The sequence below is a fragment of the Felis catus genome, chromosome F1 (assembly GCF_018350175.1).
Source record: "Felis catus isolate Fca126 chromosome F1, F.catus_Fca126_mat1.0, whole genome shotgun sequence".
Lineage (NCBI taxonomy): Eukaryota > Metazoa > Chordata > Mammalia > Carnivora > Felidae > Felis > Felis catus.
The window spans coordinates 10040487-10060377 of NC_058384.1; the positions used below are offsets into that span (position 1 = coordinate 10040487).

Sequence of the window (19891 nt, forward strand, 5' to 3'; positions counted from 1 at the left end):
TTGCTCATAAAAGGCCCAAATTTCACAGTACTCAATCGCAGGAGTGGAACCCTGAAGACAATGAAAGTATAAAATGCGGAGAGAAAATAACTACCAACCTTAAAATTTTTACCCAGCTAAACTTTTATTCAAGAATAAAGATGAAGTGGACAAATCAAAAACTGAATTCACCCCCATCATACTAAAGGAACTTTTTTAGGATGTACTTAAAGAAGGAAATTGAACTCAGATGGAAAGACCAAGAAGTTGGGAATGTGGGAAAATCTAAGTAAACTCTACACACCTGCTTTAAGAACTTGATACACAGTAAATGCTTGATTAACATAATTGGTTCATCAGTTTTCCTGAAATAGTGTGCTTTCTTGTTCAGCCGTGGCAAATAGAGGAGTCGACTGCTTATTTCAGAATTTTCCAAAGAGAAGCTAGAATTTCAACAGGACTCCCAACACAAGTAGTCTTATTTTATAAAATCAGGAGGCACAGTCAGTCTCTGGGATGTGATTTGGAATGGCTAAGTTTCTTGAAAGATTTGTATCTGTTTATTGGCTGCTGAGCAAATTTTAATTTGCGTATTAACTAACTGTATCCCCTGTTCACCAAGATCCTAAAAGTCAGTCTTGATTTACTCAAATGTTCTCAGATTTCACATCCATTAATTAGAAGACAGTTCTAAATTTATTGTCTCTGAGAACCCATGTCTGATAATCCAGGGAAAACATTATAAATGTAATAAATAAAATAAATTTGATACTCTTTAAATGGCCAAGAATATCACAACCCAGAAACTGCTGTTTCTCCTGACTTGAAAAAAGAAGTATTTGCTAGGGGCGCCTGGGTGGCTCAGTAAGTTAAGCGTCCGACTTCAGGTCATGATCTCACGGTTCATGAGTTTGAGCCCCACGTCGGGCTCTGTGTTGACAGCTGAGAGCCTGGTGCCTGCTTCAGATTCTGTGTCTCCCTCTCTGTCTGCCTCACTCCCACTCATGCTCTGTCTCTCAAATAAACATTAAAAGTATTTTTTAATAAAGAAGTATTTGCCAGACAGAATTTTTTCTGTTGAAATTCAGATACACTATCAGGAGAATACTTAGAGTAGGATTTTGTTAAGAGGGCCAAAATTAATAGATGAATTCTCTCAGCACATATTTTTTGTGGTTTTGAAATGGTTTCATTAGCGAGTTTTATGGACTTGAGTTGATATCCCTGATCTACTATTTATTAGACTTTCTGGGTGCTATTCATTTGCTTAACAGATACTTTTGAGCAGCTGTCAGGTTCTCTCCTGCACTAAGGTTGTGAACAAGATTCATAAGGTGCCTGTGCTCAAGAAGCTTGCCTTCTACTGAAGCAAGTAAACAAGTTTTAAAATTATCAAAAGAACGTAGACTAAAATAGGGTGACATGATAGTAATGGGTGTGTGTGTGTGTTTTAGGTTGAATGGTCAGGGAAGGCCTCTTTGAGAGATGAGCATCAGAATCTGTAATAGTAAGAAGCTACCTGAGCAGAGGTGTCCTAGGCTGAAGGAACAGAAATCGCAAGGCTGTAAGGCCCATGTGAGCTTGGCGTTTGTGGTATTTTAAGTGCTGAGAGAGGATATTCTTGTGATGGTTTAAAATGACCTTACATCTTGTAGAAATTAATTTTGATTTTATAATGGTATAAAAATCACACCAGATTGTCATAACTTAAATTCATATCCTTTTCTGACTCAAGGGTTGTAAGCTACCCTAATTTTTGCCCTATTCTGTATTCAGCCAGTGAACTCAGTAACATTTGGTTGGAGATGGTTGATTTATTTGCTGGCTTGTGGTCTGTCTCATTTGGACAGTTTTTAGTGACCTCACTGTAATATAAAAACATTAAGATATTTGCTAAAACTAGTTGAATTAGAAATCTAGTTTTTTACATAGGGAGACGAGACAATGGCCAAAGATCATAGCGTGTTAGATATGGAAGAAACTTTAAAGGCAGTATCCGAAAGCTGAAGATATGCCATAGAATTTAAGCATTAGTCTGTTTTCTTTAGAATATACCTTATTTCATAAAATCTAGTTATTTATGATTTTTCTATGTAAGTAAGAAATCCTTAAAATCACATGAAAACATTTTCTCCTGTGTGTTGAATTATGCATATATTTGTACCCTTTTGTCAAAAAGTAAAACTTCTTTTTTTAAGTTTTTTTTTTTAATTTATTTTTAGAGACAGCGCAAGCTGGGGAGGGGCAGAGAAAAGGAGAGAGAGAATCCCAAGCACCCGGGGCTCTGTCCCACAAACCGTGAGATCATGACCTGAGCTGAAATCAAGAGTCAGATGCTTAACCGACTGAGCCACTCAGGCACAGTTTAAGCAAAAACTTTTTTTTAGTTACTACTCAAATTGGAGAGTTCTGATGTCTATTCTAGCTTTTCAGTCTACAGACTGAAGCTTTTCAAGATCAGAATCATGTCTGATTCATCTTCCTGGCCCCATGGAGCAGAGTACAGTTCCTTATACATACCAATCTCTTAAAACTATTTGAGTGCCTGAATGAATGAAGGAAGGAATGAATATGTGAACATCTGTTATGAACTTATCTCTGGAGAATAGGTACCAGTAGTCAGTATGCTTAAAAAGATTGACGTAACATGGATCACTGTTGAAGAAGTGCCTTTATGATATTGTTGGAAAATGTAAGCATTTCTGAAGGGGAGGTGGCCATTGTGTAGAGCGCTCGCTCATATGGACTAAGAATCAGAAAACGGATCTGAATTTTAGCTGAGGCATCACTCAGTTCGTTCTGAAATAAATCAGGCAATCTTGCACGTAATTTCCTTGTTTGTACCGTGAAGGGGTTGGATTGATTATTGCTAGCATCTCTCTCTGCTCTAAAACTCTATGCTTTTTATCCTTTGATATTGCAAGAGCCAGGAGAGGTGAAGTTTGCCTTTTATGTTAGATTTGATTCTAAATCTAATGATACAGGACAGGGGTGCTCCAACCAGTCTTGTTAAAAGGTAAGGACACTGAAAAAGGTTCAGTGGTAGCGTGCATACTGTGTTCTATTATGATTAACTGTGCCACTTGTACTGCCTGTACTTTAATGGCCTCATCTACCAGATTCTTCTCTTAGTACTGAGATTATTTTAGTACAAACAAGTGGTATGTTTGTAAGAAGGGGCTCAGTCAGTATGGTAAAATGTCTGGATCATACAAACAAACAAAAAGATGTCTGGATAGTTGGTGATTTCTAAGGAGGGGCCGGTCTGTAATACAGCACGTTTTTTTTAAGGTTGTGTATTTTCAGTGTGGGAGGAGGTGTTAGGTACTTCTCTCTTTCATATCAAGCATAACATTCTCTCTTACACACGTCAGTATATCGTTGAAGAAGTTTTCTAAAGTGAAAATAAAATCTGTTTAATAGTATTTTCAAGCCTAGAGAATTTTTTTTTTAAGTCATCTGTATACCCAGCATGGGGTTCGAACTCACAACCCCAAGATCAGTAGTCACATACCCCACTGACGGAGCCAGCCAGGTGCCCCAGGATAGAGAATTTTAATAGCCTCATTTGGTCTCCCAAACAGTGTGAGGTACTGGATTCTTTGAGTGACATTACTAGAGGTGCTCGCGTTTCTTCCTTTGTAGTGGGCAGAGTGCATTCTGGCTGCCCTATAGAAGTGCTGCTGGCCTGGAGCTGCTCAGATCCGGCCCGTCACACTGTCTCAACTTGGGTTTTTCTGTTGTTTGTTTCCAAATTCACGTCAGAAAACCGTGTGTCCGGGGCGCCTGGGTTGCTCAGTCGGTTAAGCGTCTGACTCTTGGTTTCCGCATCGGTCATGGTCTGAGCTGTCAGCACAGAGCCCGATGTGGGGCTCGAACCTACAGACTGTGAGATCATGACCTGAGCCGAAGTCAGATGCCCAACCATCCGAGCCACCCAGGTGCCCCAAGACAGGATCTTGATCTAAATTTAACTAAAATGTCCCCTATTTATTGATCCTGTTTCTAATAATCATTAACCATTCCCCGTTGCTTGGAATTTTTATCTTGACTTTCTATTTTGAAAGTTATTAGCAACTCAAAAGTATGGAAAAAGCCCAGATGTCCATCAACAGATGAATGGAACACACACACACACACACACACACACACACACACACACACCACTGGAATATTACTTGGCAGTCAAAAAGAATGAAATCTTGCCGTTGGCAACAATGTGGATGGAACTAGAGGCTATTATGCTAAGTGAAATTAGTCAGAGAAAGACATATCGTATGACTTGACTTACGTGTAGAGTTTAAGATACAAAACAGATGAGCATAGGGGAAGGGAAGCAAAAAATAAAAACAGGGAGGGGTACAAAACATAAGAGACTCTTAAATATAGAGAACAGAGGATTGCTAGAGGGGTTGTGGGTGGGGGGGATGGCGAAATGGGCAAGGGGCATTAAGGAAGACACTTGGTAGATGAGCACTGGGTGTTATACACAGGAGATGAATCCCTGGATTCTACCCCTGAAATCATTATATGCTAACTAACTAGAATGTAAATTAAAAAATAAAAATAAATTTTAAAAAAAGTTATTGGCAATTCTAACATATCTTGGCTTTATTGTCTGGAGGAAGCACTGAGTTAAACTGGGTTATAGAATCATCTAATAGGTTAACGGGTTTAGGAGTTTCATCTAAGGCTTTAGAAATTCCTGTCATCGTTTTTGTGGAGTACGAACATTACTTCAGAGGCCAAAATTGTAATAAAGTGTTAATGGCATTCTGTGGAATCAGTTGCTTGGTGTTACCATAACCAGTGTGATGTGTAGAAGGATTATAGGACGGATGGACTGTAGAGGGTCTTTCTACCATGTTGACCAGAAGGCCTCTCTGTCTGCCGCTTTGAACCCCTGAAGGGTCACTGTTAATTTTTGCTGTGATTTGCTAATGAGTGACTTTGTGAAGTAAGTAGAACCTATAATAGAGGTATGTTGTGGAGCCTCTGCTCTCTACTAAAAATAGTACAGCAAGGGTCTGTAGGGGCTGCCGTACTATTAAAAAGTTATTAACATTTTTATTTTGTCTCAAACTGTACAAGTAGAAGATTGTGTTTACTTCTTGTAGAGTTTAGTCATGAGTTGACAAATAATTTACCCTACTGAAGGAAGTAGATTCTTGTAGGAGATTCAGAGGTAGGACAGCATTGTGGAAGTTCCTTCAATTAGCTTTTTTGCATTTAGGTAAGTAAATTCAGGCCAAGTGTAGAAATGGTCAAAAAGAATCCTTTTTATAGTTTTATATTATTATTTTTATATGGTTTGTATTTTTATATTTTTGATATTATCTCTAGGCCACCTGAACTTTGTTTTGGAAAGTCTTCCTTGTATTTGCCTGTTCCCTCTTAATTACAGGGCTTTCTCATAACAAATCTTTATATTTAAAACTAGTATTGTCAGATGCATTTAAAAAAGTAATTTAGCTAAAAATTGTTTCATAATAAAAAAGAATTTTACAAAAACTCTATCAGTTGAAACCAAAAAACAGAGATATGCATGCTGAATATTAACCATTTGTTACAAACCTGAATAGTCCTTTTTCCATGTGCATATATATATGCCTCTAGGTATAGATAAAAGTGGAATCATGCGTAGAACTCATCTAACATTCCTGTTTATATGCAAAGCACTTTACTGTGAAATATGGAAACTCTTTGAACTTTACTGACTTCTGTCATGAAGGCTAATTTTTTGGAACATAACCTAGAAATGTCAATGCAAATATGCAAGTGTATGTCTAAATTGATCAAAATAGGAAAGAATAATTGAGACTGAAAAACCTATAACTTAATATTGATCGTGCACACATAACAAGACCAAATTTTGGAAATCCCAACTTGTATGTTATGTGCATGTACGTTAGGAATTTTACAGAGTTGTCTAACATTAGGTGGCAACCACATTTATTAGCAGACTCCAATAGCTAATTTTAATTTATGAGCACCAGATTAGTAACGCTTAATCACTTACAGATATGTTATTGGTAGGTTGCTTTCAGCTTCAGATAACAGAAACTGAGTCTGTTTTAAGCACAAAGGAGTTGGCTCTGCTCACAGGACTGAGACCTGAAGCTTCGGGGACAACAGGACTGGGGACAACAGGACTGGGCCGTCCGTGTTGCTTTGCCCTCAGGTCCTTTGCCTGGTGGTTGCCAAAGAGCTGCTAGCAGCAGCCAGGAAGTGTGCTTCCTTGTTTGAGTCTAGAGATGGAGAGTAGCTCCTTACTGTTCTCTAAAGGTGAGAACAGCTGTCCCGGAAAGGTCCGGGAGAGCTCTCCTGGATTTCACAGGCTAGAATTGAGGGATGTTCTGGGTTACAGTCTAGTCCTGAATAAGTCAATAGCTCGGGGGTTGAGATTAATCCTTCAGCTCTTTCCCTTGAGCCAAGGTCATTTGCTAAATGGCACTGCCCTTATCCAAATGGGGAGAGTTGGAGTGGCACCCCCTTGGACTATTAGTATGTAGTCAGAAGTGACACATCAAAGTGAATGGAATTAGCACCCACTGTGGAAAATAGTATAGAGGTTCCTCAAAAAATTAAAAATAGAAATACTGCTTGAGATTCTCTCTCCCTCTCTCCCTCTCTCCATCCCCTCTCTGCCCACTCCCTCTCCCTCTCTAAAATAAAATGAAAAACAATTTAAATAATAATTAGCATTTTGCGATCGGTTCCCACCCACTAGTAGCACAAAGACAATACTTGGCCATCACTGGTGTATAGTGAGAGTGGACTGAGGACAGACCCTAGGAGAACGCAGAGCCTGTGAATCAGTCTTCTACTTAAATTTATTCTGTATTTATTTTTAATTATGAGCTTCAGAAGGCTATTCGTTTGCTCTTATTTCTTCAATTCTAACAGCCTATTTCATATTTGATTTACCCAGTGGTTTTTCTCCATTATATCTCTCTGTTAGTCTCTGGTCACTTTAATGTCACTACCATGGCTGTTTCTTTGGAGGGCTGCCCATTATCTTAAAGGAAATAGGGAAGGAATTATAAATGTATCCTGAAGTTAAAGGAAAAATGAAATGTGTGTTTTGTAGTACATGAATGATCGAATGCGTTAGATACTAAGGAAGAACTGCATCCGAGTATGCTTTTTTTTTTTTTTTAAGTTCTTACAAGGAGTGAGGAATGTTAAAATTCATGACTCAAACTTCAGACTTCTCCCTACCTGCATATTTGATGTCTTGGAAAAACTATTCTTTTATTATAAAGGAATAAAGGGTAAAGTTTGCTAACCTGTGTCTGAAGACCTCAGTGATTAGAAATGAGTCATGACTGGGGCGCCTGGGTGGCGCAGTCGGTTAAGCGTCCGACTTCAGCCAGGTCACGATCTCGCGGTCCGTGAGTTCGAGCCCCGCGTCGGGCTCTGGGCTGATGGCTCAGAGCCTGGAGCCTGTTTCCGATTCTGTGTCTCCCTCTCTCTCTGCCCCTCCCCCGTTCATGCTCTGTCTCTCTCTGTCCCAAAAATAAATAAACGTTGAAAAAAAAAATTAAAAAAAAAAAAGAAATGAGTCATGATTGGTAATAGACTATGAATGGTAGTGAATTGAGTGTCTTAGGTACGAGGACCCTCCTCTCCTTGACTAATCACGAACAGACCCTTGTAATTTTTACTTTGGCTTGACACGTATAGGAAGGATAGGCATGATGAACCACTGCTAGTCTCCGCATCTTTTTTGTAGGCAGTGAGATGCTAGCCAACGTACTCAGTTGAGGCCAGTGAGCTCTCCTTTATGTTTTATTACTAAGCTTCACTTAGTTCCAAGGAGTGAGATAAAGCATTGTGTTTTCTTTTCTTTTTTTTTTTTTTAAGTTTATTTATTTATTTTTAGGGAGTCGGAGACAGCGCAAATGGTGGAGGGGCAGAGAGAGAGAGAGAGAAAATATCCCAAGCAGGCTCCACGCTGTCAGTGCAGAGCCTGATAGGGGGCTTGAACCCATAAAGCTGTGAAATCATGACCTGAGCCAAAACCAAGAGTCGGATGCTCAACTGAGTGAGCCACCCAGGTGCCCCAAACATTCCATTTCCTATTTCATACATCAGTCTCTTCTCAGGTTTGACACTGTAAATCAGTGGTTCTTGAGTTCTGGCATACATCAGAATCTTCTGGAGGGTTTGTGAAAGCACCAGTTGGTGGGCCTCTAATCCCCAAAGTTTCTGATTCAGTAGGTCTGGGGTGGGGCCTGAGAATTTACATTTCTAACAATTTCCAGATGACATTGATGATGCTGATCCAGGTACTGCCCTTTGAGAATCACTGCTGTGAAAACATTTACTTTTTTTTTTTTTAATGTTTATTTTTGAGAGAGAGAGAGAGAGAGAGCGCGCATGTGCAGGAGAGGGGGCAGGGAAAGGGAGAGACAGAATCTGAACCAGGCTCTAGGCTCTGTTCTGTTAGCACAGAGCCCAGTGCGGGGCTTGAACTCACAGACCCAACCACAAGATCATGACCTGAGCCGAACTCAGACGCTCAACTGATTGAGCCACCCAGGCACCCTGAAAACACTTACTTTTAATACAGCAAGGAACAGTCATACTGAATTTGTTTAAGGAAAAGATGAATGCTATTTATTACTGTTTAGATTAGACTTTGTATTGTTTTTCTCTCTCTGGTTGTCAGCTGTTACATTAAGTGACCCACAGGGAGTACTCTCTTGAATTATTATATTTCTTTAGTAAAAGCGTATTTACCATTTGGTAATTGGCATCTCTTAACTTTTCACAGATGACTATTGCTGCTGGGCCAAAAGCCACTTTTGGCCTAGATGAAAATACTTTGCATTATTTTGCTTGATGATCCCAAAGGTGGGAATTTTTTTTTTTTTTTTGTATTTGTTCTTTACTAAGATACGATAATTATTTCATTCAGTGAGCATTGAGACTTTTTTAACCAGTCTAAGGCCAGTACAACTCCTTTGCCATTGCCAGCTGTGCGTGTTTCCATGGAAACTCCATAGGGTCTAGCAGGATTACTGTTGTAAGGACCATACCTGGCTTATTTGCATCCAGTTTAAATTGGGAAGATTTCAAAAGAATAAAAGGTCTGTAGATGAGTCAATGGACAGCCAGAAAGAGCTTGTCAGTTTGTAACCATCATATTGGTCTAACTAAAGAGGAAGACTTGGGTGGGTATCCCTTACTATAGTTCATGTTTCTGGAGGGCTTTGGTCGGCATGCTAACGTCTCTATTTGTTTTGTGGATTTATTTGTGTCATTGTGTTTTTGTTTTTGCTTTTGTTTTAGGAATATCTCTTTAAATTAAATATCCTAATTTATGTCCTTATTTAAATACCCTAACCTAATGATTTAAAAATTCTCTTAAAGAAAGTACATGTAGATCACACTCTTAAAGAAAGTACATGTAGATCAGACTCTTTTTCAAGGAATTTTCATTGCTTTCCAGTTATAATGCAATAGAATGTCTTAGTTTTTTTTTTTAATTTTTTTTTTTAACATTTATTTATTTTTTGAGACAGAGAGAGAGACAGAGCATGAACGGGGGAGGGGCAGAGAGAGAGGGAGACACAGAATCGGAAGCAGGCTCCAGGCTCTGGGCCATCAGCCCAGAGCCCGACGCGGGGCTCGAACTCACGGACCGCGAGATCGTGACCTGAGCTGAAGTCGGACGCTTAACCGACTGAGCCACCCAGGCGCCCCTAGAATGTCTTAGTTTTTGACCACTGTTGCAGAATTATGGCAGAAGTTTATGTTGATCTGTACTTTGCAAGTGTTATGAGCTACTGTGAACCCTTTCTCTCACAAACATAACTTTTTCTAAAAAGAAGGCAATTTGAACTATTTACGTATTTGACTTTGTTTGCACCATTGAGCTTAAGCCTTTGTTTCAGAGTTTCATAAATGGTTAGGACCAACAGTGAATGTATAGAAAACAACTATATGGACTAGTTACATGAGCACCGAGTACAGTTATATAAAACTTAGAGGTTATTATTAATAAGTTATGCTACTCAGTCAGTTGTACGAATTTATCCCAGTTGGAGTAATTAGGCTAATTCACAAATAGCTACATAGTACAGGTATATGGCCAATAAGAGCACGCATACCAACTCCTCCTCCTGAGTTAAGGCTGCTTGGACTTTCTACTGATCAAGGTTCTAAGATATTCTGTCAGAGTGTGGTGGCCAGCCAGTGATGGTGAATTTCCATACTTGTGTGTGCCAAATATTGACATTTCTTATCTTCTAAATCAGAATGTAGTCTTGTACCATTTTTCCGAATATTTTACGGTGATAGCAATATGTATCAGTCTATCATCTATGAACATCTATGTGTGTGTATATATATATATGCATATATACATACATATATATATATACATCTGTGTATATATATATTGAAGTAGATGCTTGTAAATTTGGAAGGAGGTAACAGGGAGTTGGGGATTTTTTAATATTAGTGAAATATACTCTTTAAAGAAAATACTAGGTAGGCTGTGTTCTTCAGTTTCACGAAAGAGTAGCACCTTCTGATACATGTTCCAAGAATTCTCTGATTCACCTCCATGTTCCTAAAGTAAGGGCAGGTGCTAGTGTCCCTGTTTTGTAGATGAGGAAATAGGCACAAGAGAGGTGCCTGCCTTTATTAATCACTTTATGTTTACGCAGTTAAACACACCTGTGGTTCAGCGTTGCCCACTATGTGTAATTGTTCCCTCTTAAAGTGTTAGGTTATTTTATACGGCTTACTCAGTGTCGCCTTTTTCTCTTTTTGTATTCATAGACTGGAAAAGTAAGAAGAGCTTTCCTGCCTTTTTAATTACCAAACTACTCTCAGTTTTCAATGAATCAATTCAAAGAAAGAATGCAGTCTTTCTATACCTGGTAAATATTTTCTGCTCATAAAAGCTATTAACTTAGTAGCCTCTGATAAATCCAGGTGTTTATGATGATTACCTTTAATTTTGTGGGATGACTATAAAAAATGACTTATCATATATATGATATTAACTCTGAAATTTATTTGGTATTATTGTTATGGTGGAGTGATGCCTAGAATGCCTGTGCCCGAGCCAGCAACAGAAGCTAGTCTAGAATTGGCCCTGGTACTTAGATTAGGCTCTGTTGGGTTTATTGGGGGGAAAAGGTTGTGAAATTAATGCAAATAGGGTACATAAATATATTACTGAGTATCCTCTTTACTCAGATGATATAACATTAGCAATATTCCCTACGTGGTAGTTTAATAGAAGTACTTTGTCAATAATAGTTGTATAAAATTAATCTAGTAATCAGAATATTAAGCCTACCTTTTACCGCTTGACACATGACCTAAGTGAAGATTAGAGAGATCAAATAACTTGCTGAAGAAAATTCAACTAGCCAGTGTAGACCTGAGGTCAGAATCTAGATCAGAGGCTACATATTTTGATTCCTACTCTAGGGCCTTTAAAAAATCCTAGTTTTTTAAGTACCTTAAATAAGAATTAACATGCCCAAGGGAGTAAACAAACCATAGTGACATTTCATATGGATCTTTTGTATAGCTTAGAATGTTAATGTAGGATCAGAGAAGATAGAATGGATTTATTTATGCTACATAAAGTATTTTCTCTATTAACAGTATTAACTTAGCTACTAGGTACTATTAAATCTTTTAGATACACTTTATTTAAGCGTGAGGAGAATCCTTGGGCATATTTTGTACCTGTTTTGCAGAAGAGGAAAATGAGGCTTAGAATGAGAGTGCTATAGCTTAGGATATTAGAAGTGGAGTTTAAACCCAGTTTTCTTGGACTTCAAAGCCCATGACCCAGCGGTGAAGCCTGAGGAATTAAAACTTAATCGTCCAGCCTATCACATGTTAACGGATGCTGATTATGGAATAATTTCCTCTCCTAATTCACCCATTCAAAAATCTTATCATTTTAGGGACATATGGAGGTAGTTAGGGGAGAAACCATTTCGTCCTCTGTAATGATTTTAATTATAGGAATCATATTAGCTATTTTTATAATGTAATTGCAAGTTATAGGTCTTATACCCCCTTTAAAAAAGAAAGGCGTTTATAAAATATTTGTATATTCTAAACATATGCTTAACGTGAACTAATTTGAGCAGGTCCAAAGGTCTGTTTTTGTGTGACTGAACATTTGTCTCCCATGTTTTTACTTATTATAGTCGATCATCAAGGAATGATTATTTTTGTAAAGTATTTTTAAAACAGATTTTTCAAAATTAGTTAAGTGATGAAAGAAATTGGTGTTACATTCAAAAATTAATACAGTTCAAGTGTCTGGCTTGGGGATAAATAAAAAGTTACCATGTTAAATGGAATTGTAATGATGAAGATATAAAGAAAATTCCTTCTTCTTTATTTAGTAAAGTACCCAGAGTATCAGAGTTTGCCAAAACCAGGTGTATCTTTGCCTTAAAACCTGACCCAGCCCCTGAAACTCACCTTTCCCCCCCAGTCTTTGACTGATTTACCACCATCACCTGCCTGACCAAAAGAGGGTGGGGATGCATAGAATGTAGGTAGTGAGATACTAAAAATAACATTTTATTAGTAGCTCGTGGGAAGTAACTTTTTTTTCTGGTAGCGTGAAATAGAACTTATGTGCATTTTAATCTCTACCATTCAAAATGAGAAATGTACGTTAGATTGCCTGGTGTCTTTCTATTTTAGGCAGTCGTACGTTAGGACTTTGTAAAAGGTGAGATACGTTGGCAGATTTTATGATTTTTTAGTTAAGTTCTTTGTAACTGGAGCTTACAAAGATGGTGTGACTCGTATTGGTACTATGACATTTTGAGAAGATTACGAAGCCGCTCACCTCCCTGAATGTCACTCGCAGATACTCCTCACCTGAGCAGCAAGGAAGGAGGGTCAGGCAGGGCTGGGGCAGCTAATGTGGATTGCATTCCTGCTCTGTAGGGCATCTGCTAGGCACATCCACATTTGTGCTCTCGTTTTTAGTAGGGGTGTCGAAGTACGAGAAGTAGAGCCAAGAGACGAAGAAAGCACGATGTGCAAAACTCGGCCTTGCTTTTTGTCTGGATGGTCGGCCTGTTCACCTACCATATTCTGTCATCATCTGCTTCTGGCAGCATCAAATGCTGGTGGTGATTTTCCAGGGGCTGAATCACAGTTACCTGGGATTGCTGTGGTCGTGCTTATGTGGCCAGAAGGGCGTCAGTTTTTGATTTTTTGCCGGGGAGGGCGTCAGATTTTGAATTTGCAGGAAACTATAGTTAACAATACTGTATTACACACTTAAAATTGTTCTTAGAGGGTGGATCTTACGTCAAGGGCTCTTGCCACACACACAAAGATCTTTTAATGAAAAAGAAGGAGGGGAGGAAACTTGGAGGTGATGGACAAGTTTATGGCCTTGTTTGTACTCTCACGGGTGTATACTTACCTCTAAATTTATCAAATTGTATACATTAAATATGTACAGCTTTATGTAGGTCAATCATAACTCAATAAAATTTTTTCAAAAAGAGTTCAAAAGAGAAAATCTGCGTTTAAATGTTATTTAAGGATTAAAACATGAGAAAAAGGAAGCAATCAGCCATGTTCAGATACTGGTAACATTATTAAGACTCTGTTCTTACATGTACAGCAAAGGTGATTTGGGGCCTGTGGATTAAAAATTAGTTAAGGTACATAGAAATGTTTGAGAGCATCGCTTAAAATTTTTTATTGTAACAGGAGAAAAATCTTGACAGTGATATTTTTTAAATTATCAAGAGTATAATAATAATACCATTATCATTTTTGTAATTCTTGATCATTTTAAAAACAATTTTCTGATTTTAATTTTTAGAACAAACGTGAGAGATGGCATAAGCCCCATTTTTCAAAATTTTTTTTTTAACGTTTATTTATTTTTGAGACAGAGAGAGACAGAGCATGAATGGGGGAGGGTCAGAGAGAGGGAGACACAGAATCTGAAACAGGCTCCAGGCTCTCAGCTGTCAGCACAGAGCCCGACGTGGGGCTCGAACTCACGGACCGTGAGATCGTGACCTGAGCCAAAGTTGGATGCTTAACCGACTGAGCCACCCAGGTGCCCCAAGCCCCATTTTTCAAATGAGGAGGTTAAGGTTCAGATGTCATGTGAAGTTTCCTGGGGATGCCATAGACTGGCTGGCTCAGAGAACCGAAATTTCTTACCTCATAGTTCTGGAGGCTAGAAATTTGAGATTAAGGTATTAGGATTGGTTCCTTCTGAAAGCTCTGAGGGAGAATCTGTTTCATATCTTCTCGTCTTCCCTCTGTACATATCTGTCTCTGTGTGCAAATTTTCCCTTTCTATAAGGATACCAATAGTATTGGATTGGGGCCCACTCTCCTGACATCTTAATTTGATCTGCAAAGACCCTATTTCCAAAAAGGTCACACTCACAGATCCTTGGGGTTAGGCCTTTAACATCTTTTGAGGGGCACAATTCAACCCATAGAGGATGTTAAGTCTTTTGCTCAACGTCTCTTAAGTAGGAAAGTTAGACCCATCACATTGTAGTGCCACTAAAATCATAGTTTCAGAAGAACGTAACAGTGTATCTATAATACCAACTTTTTTTAAATTTTTATTTTTTTTTAACGTTTATTTATTTTTGAGACAGAGAGAGACAGAGCATGAACAGGGGAGGGGCAGAGAGAGAGGGAGACACAGAATCTGAAACAGGCTCCGGGCTCTGAGCTGTCAGCGCAGAGCCCGACGTGGGGCTCGAACTCACGGACCGTGAGATCATGACCTGAGCCGAAGTCGGATGCTCAACTGATCGAGCCACCCAGGCGCCCCTCTATAATACCAACTTAAAATTAATTTTCTAATACTGTCTTTTGTCTGGGTAGATTTTACTTAAAATTAACCGAGTTTCTAAAGTTTAATTAGAGGAGTGCCTGGCCGGCTCATTCAGAAGAGCATGGAACTCTTGATCTCGTGGTTGTGAGTTCATTCATGCCCCACATTGGGCATGGAACTTACTTGAAAAATAAATAAATAAAATAGTAAAATTTTGTGGTGTGATGGGTTTCAAGCTCTTTTACTTTGGATCATAAGTCAGTGATAGACCAGCCGTGGAAGGGTGTTTGGTCCTCAGTGCTTTCGTCCGGATTCAAATCTGAACTTCATGATTTGTAAGGTAGAGCTTTAAAATGTGCGCCCCTCCATGTCTTGAGATGTCCATCAGAATACTGTTCAAATGGTTTCGAGTGCATTCTGACTGTACATAATTTCACGATTCTTTAAGAATTGTTGTGTTGTCAGTGTTACTGTGCACCTTGTGATCACAGATTGTTGCGGCATGAGGAGGGCAGGGCCCCACTAGAATAATCATAAAATACTGGCAGTTTGTTGAGCTGCTTCCCCCCCACACCCTTTTTTCTTTTCTTTCTTTGCTATTTTTTATTTTGACTTCAAAACACTCTCAGTACTTTAGTGAGTAATCCTACCAAATAAGGGCCCTCTGCTACATCGCTACAATACAGACATAAGATGCAAGAAATTAACAGTATTACTTTCCTGTCAACTAATCATCCATAGACCTGATCCACATTTGGCTGGCTGTTGCCATAGTGCCTTTCATAACAAAAGAACCTAATCCAGGATCTTACGTAGCATGTAATTATTCTACCTCTTTAGTGTTCTCCAATCACAGTTCCTTAGCCTTTCCTTGAGTTTCAAGACTATGTATTGGAAAAATACATTTTGTAGAGTGTCTATGAACTCGGGTTTATCTGATAGTTCCTCATGATTAGATTCAGGTTTTGCATCTATGGCAGGAATATCAGAGGGAAGTGATGCTGTGCTCTCAACTCCTCTTTTCTGGTAGTGCACAGTTTTGATTTGTTCCTTGACTAGTGATGTTATCTTTGAACACCTGATTAAGGTGATGTTCACCAAGCTTCTCCTCTGTAAAGTTACAGCTTCCCTTTGTAATTGCTTAATATTTTGTAGAGAAACTGTACATTTTTCATCATCAAATTTTTGCCCACTAGATTTAGCATTTCGACTGAACTTATTATAATGGTTTCCAAATACCGACTTTCTATATTTATTATTTGGCATTCTGTGAGGAAAATCTTTCTCTTCCCCCTGTTGATTTATATCAAATGGACTCATAAGCTGTCATGAGTAAATGGTTACAATTTATTATTTTTTTAATTTATTTTCTTCGTGTTACCCAAAATTTGATCAACGGGAGACCATTCAAACTTGCATCTGCGTCTTTTCCACATAGTCCCACGATTTAAAAAAAAAAAAAAAGTTTATAAGTACAACATTTAAAAAGTGTTCAACACTTTAAATACGTTATTTAGTTTTTAAACTTTTATTGAGAGTGCACGTGTGAGCGGGGAAGGGGCAGAGAGAGGGAAAGAGACTCCCAAGCAGACTCTGCACTGTTAGCACGGAGCCTGACGCAGGCTCGATCTCACAAACTGTGAGGTAATGACCTGAGCCGAAATCAAGAGTCTGACACATAACCGGCTGAGCCACTGAGCCACCCAGGCGCCCCATATTCCCGTCATTTTTAAAGCACTTCTACTACTAATTTCTTCACCGAAACAGTAAAAGGAAAAACAAAATATAAAGTCTGAGCCTAGAAACCAAAGCCTCGGTAAAGAAGTAGAAAATGTAAAGAACTAAACAGAAATTTTAGAACTGAAAACTACAGTAACCGAAACCAAAGCCCACCGGATGGCCTCACAGCAGAGTAAAGGGGGACAGAGTGAACTGGAGGACAGAACATAGAAATTGCCCCATCTGAACAAGGAGAAAATAGGACACATAAATGAACAGAGCTGTGGGACCTGTAGGACTATGACAGAAAGACCGCAAGAGGAGGAGAGGAGAAAGGGGACTGAGCTAAAAAGTACTTGCAGAAAGACTGGCTGACGACTTCCAGAAGACTTGTCAGAAGACACGGGCCTACGGATTCAAGGAGCTGAGCAAGTTCCAAACAAGATAAACCCAAAGAAGTAATAGTAAAACACTGGTAAACTAAGAGCAAAGGACAACCTTGAAAATAACAAGAGAGAAATGACACCTTTTTCTATGGGGAAAAATAATTCCAGAGATAACGGATTTCTCCTCAGAAATCATGGAGGCCAGGAGGCAGCGGCATGACGTTTTTTAAGTATTCGGAAAGAGCTCAAAATCCCAACTTCTGTATTTAACAGAAGCCTTCTTCGGGAATGAAGGAGAAATCAAGACCTTTTTAGATGAAGGAAAACAAAGCAAACTCGTCTCCAGTAAAGGTGTCATAAAAGAATGGCTAAAGAAATGACTTATGTAGATTTAAATCCAACACAACATATCCAGGACTTGTGTATACCAAAAACTACAAAATGCTGGTGGGAGAAATAGAGGACGACACACAGAAACGGAGAGATCTACTGCATTCATGGGTTAGAAGGCTCAAAGTAGGAAAGATCACTTCTCCCCAGATTGATATACAGGTTTAAATGTAATTCCTCTCAGATAACCCCTGTGATTTTTTTAACAGACAAGATTATTCTAAAATTAATGTGGGAACGCAAAGGAATTAGAATAGCTAGCAAAATTCTGAAAAAAAAAAGAGAAAAAAAATCATTCTCTGTAATTTCAAGACATGTTATATAGTTGCAGGAATCAAGCCTGAGGATATTGGTTGAGAAATTAACATATTAGTCTTTGAAATGGAATATAAAACCCAAAAATAGGCCTGCACAGGTGTAGCCAACTAATTTGTGACTAAGGTACAAAAAGCAATTGGAGCAAACAGAGGAAGGATAATGTTTTGGACAAGTGATTAAAAAAGAAAAACATTTAATCCTCACACTAATGAAAAAGAAAACCTTTAGGACTTGATGAATAGTTCTTTAAAAAAAATTTTTTTAATGTTTATTTCTTTTGAGAGAGAAAGAGAGGGAGGGGGATGGCCTGGGAAGGGGCAGAGAGACTCACAAGCAGGCTCCACACTGTCAGCGCAGAGCCTGACATGGGGCTCGATCTCGTGAACCATGAGATCATGACCTGAGCCAAAATCAAGAGTCGGATGCTTAGCCGACGGAGCCACCCAGGTGCCCCAACACTTGGTGAGTAGTTCTTAAACATGACACCAGAGGGGTGCCAGCCTGGCTCAGCCACTAGAGCATGCAACTCTTTTTCTTGGGGTTCTAAGTTTAAGCCATGTTGGGTGTAGAGATGACTTAAAAATAAAATCTTTTAAAAAACAATAACACCAGAAACACAGCCTACAAAAGAAAAAAATTGGTAAATTAGATTTTATCAAAATTAAAGTTCTGCTGGGTGCTAAAACTTCTTTAAGAGGATGAAAAGGTGATTCTCTCTCTGCCCCTTTGTCGCTCATGTGCATGAGTGTGATAAGTAAATAAACTTTTTTTTTTTTTTTTTTAAAGAGGGAGGCACCTGGCTCAGTCCATTAAGTGTCCAACTCTTGATTTCATCTCAGGTCATGATCTCACAGTTTGTGAGTTCGAGCCCCACAGGCTCCATGCTGAATGAGGAAACTGCTTGGGCTTCTCTCTCTCTTTCTCTCTGCCCCTACCCCACTCTCTTTTCTCTCTCTCTCTCAAAATAAAAAAAATTAAAAAATTAAAAAAAGAGAATGAAAAGGCAAGTTCCCAATGGGAGAAAATATTTGCAAAGCACATATCTGATGAAGGACTATTATCTATGGTATGTAAAAACTCTCAAAACTCAACCCTACAGAGAAAAAGGAACCGTTGTGCACTCTTGGTGGGAATGTAAATTGATGCAGCCACTGCAGCAATCAGTTTGGAGGTTCCTGAAAAATTAAAAACATGATTACCATGATTCAGTAATTCCATTACTGTGTATTTACCCAGAGAAAACAAAAACACTAATTCAAAAAGATATATGCACCCCTATGTTTATTGCAGCATTATTTACAATAGCCAAGATATGGAAGCAGCCCAAATGTCCGTTGATAATGGATTAAGAAGACGTGGTGTATATACGCACGATGAAATATTACTCAGCCTTAAAAAGGGGTGAGATCCTGCCACTAGTGAAAACATGGACGGACCAAGAAGGTCTTATGCTAAATGAAATAAGTTAGAGACAGACAAATATTGTATGGTTTCACTTATACGTGCAATCTAAAACACGAAACAAACGAATAAACAAAAAGCAGACTCAGACCTATAAATACAGAGAACAAACTGATGGTTGCCAGAGCGGGTGGAGCGGGAGGATAGGCAAAGGGGTAAAGGGGAGCGAGAGAAACAGGCTTCCAGTTAGGGAGTAAGCAAGTCACAGGAATCAAAGACACAGCATAGCGAATATTGTCAATGGTATCGTAGTAGCGTTGAATGGTGACAGATGGTAGCTACACTTGTGAGCGTAGCATAACATGAAAGCTGTTGAATCACTGTGTTATATACCTGAAACCAACGTAATGTGTGTCAAGTGTACTCAAAACACACACACACACACACACACACACACTGAAACTCAATCCTAAGAATCCAAACAGTTCATTAGAAAAGGGAGATTTTTGTGGAGTTCTAGAAAAGTCCAAAAGAATGGAATAGACATGTCACTGAGGAGGATATACACATGGTTAATTGAGCATATGAAAATATGTTTTGTTATTAGTAGCCATTTGGGAAATGCAGATTAAGACCATCCTGAGATGTCACTACACACCTGTTAGAACAGCTAAAATGAAAGGTAGTGACAATATCAAGTGCTGGTGTAGATTTGAAGAAACTAGATCCCTCATACGTTGTGGGAATCTAAAATGGCGTAGCCATTTTGGAAAATATTTCAAAATTTCTTTAAAAACTAAATATGCACTTAGCATGTGACCCAGCAATATCACTTTTTTTAAAGTTTTTACTTATTTATTTATTTTTTAAT

General features: G+C 38.7%; 1 protein-coding gene across 3 annotated transcripts in view; it reads left to right on the forward strand.

Moving 5' to 3' along the window:
- The window catches only part of POU2F1 (POU class 2 homeobox 1), a 195692-nt gene that overhangs the window by 78244 nt on the left and 97557 nt on the right, over nt 1-19891 (forward strand). Inside the window, exon 2 of one of the 3 annotated variants that reach the window (XM_023247739.2) lies at nt 10774-10874. The exons of the other annotated variants lie outside the window; for them this stretch is intronic. The gene's annotated coding sequence lies outside the window, so the exon portion shown is untranslated. The remainder of the gene's footprint in view (nt 1-10773; nt 10875-19891) is intronic. 3 annotated transcript variants of the gene reach the window in all.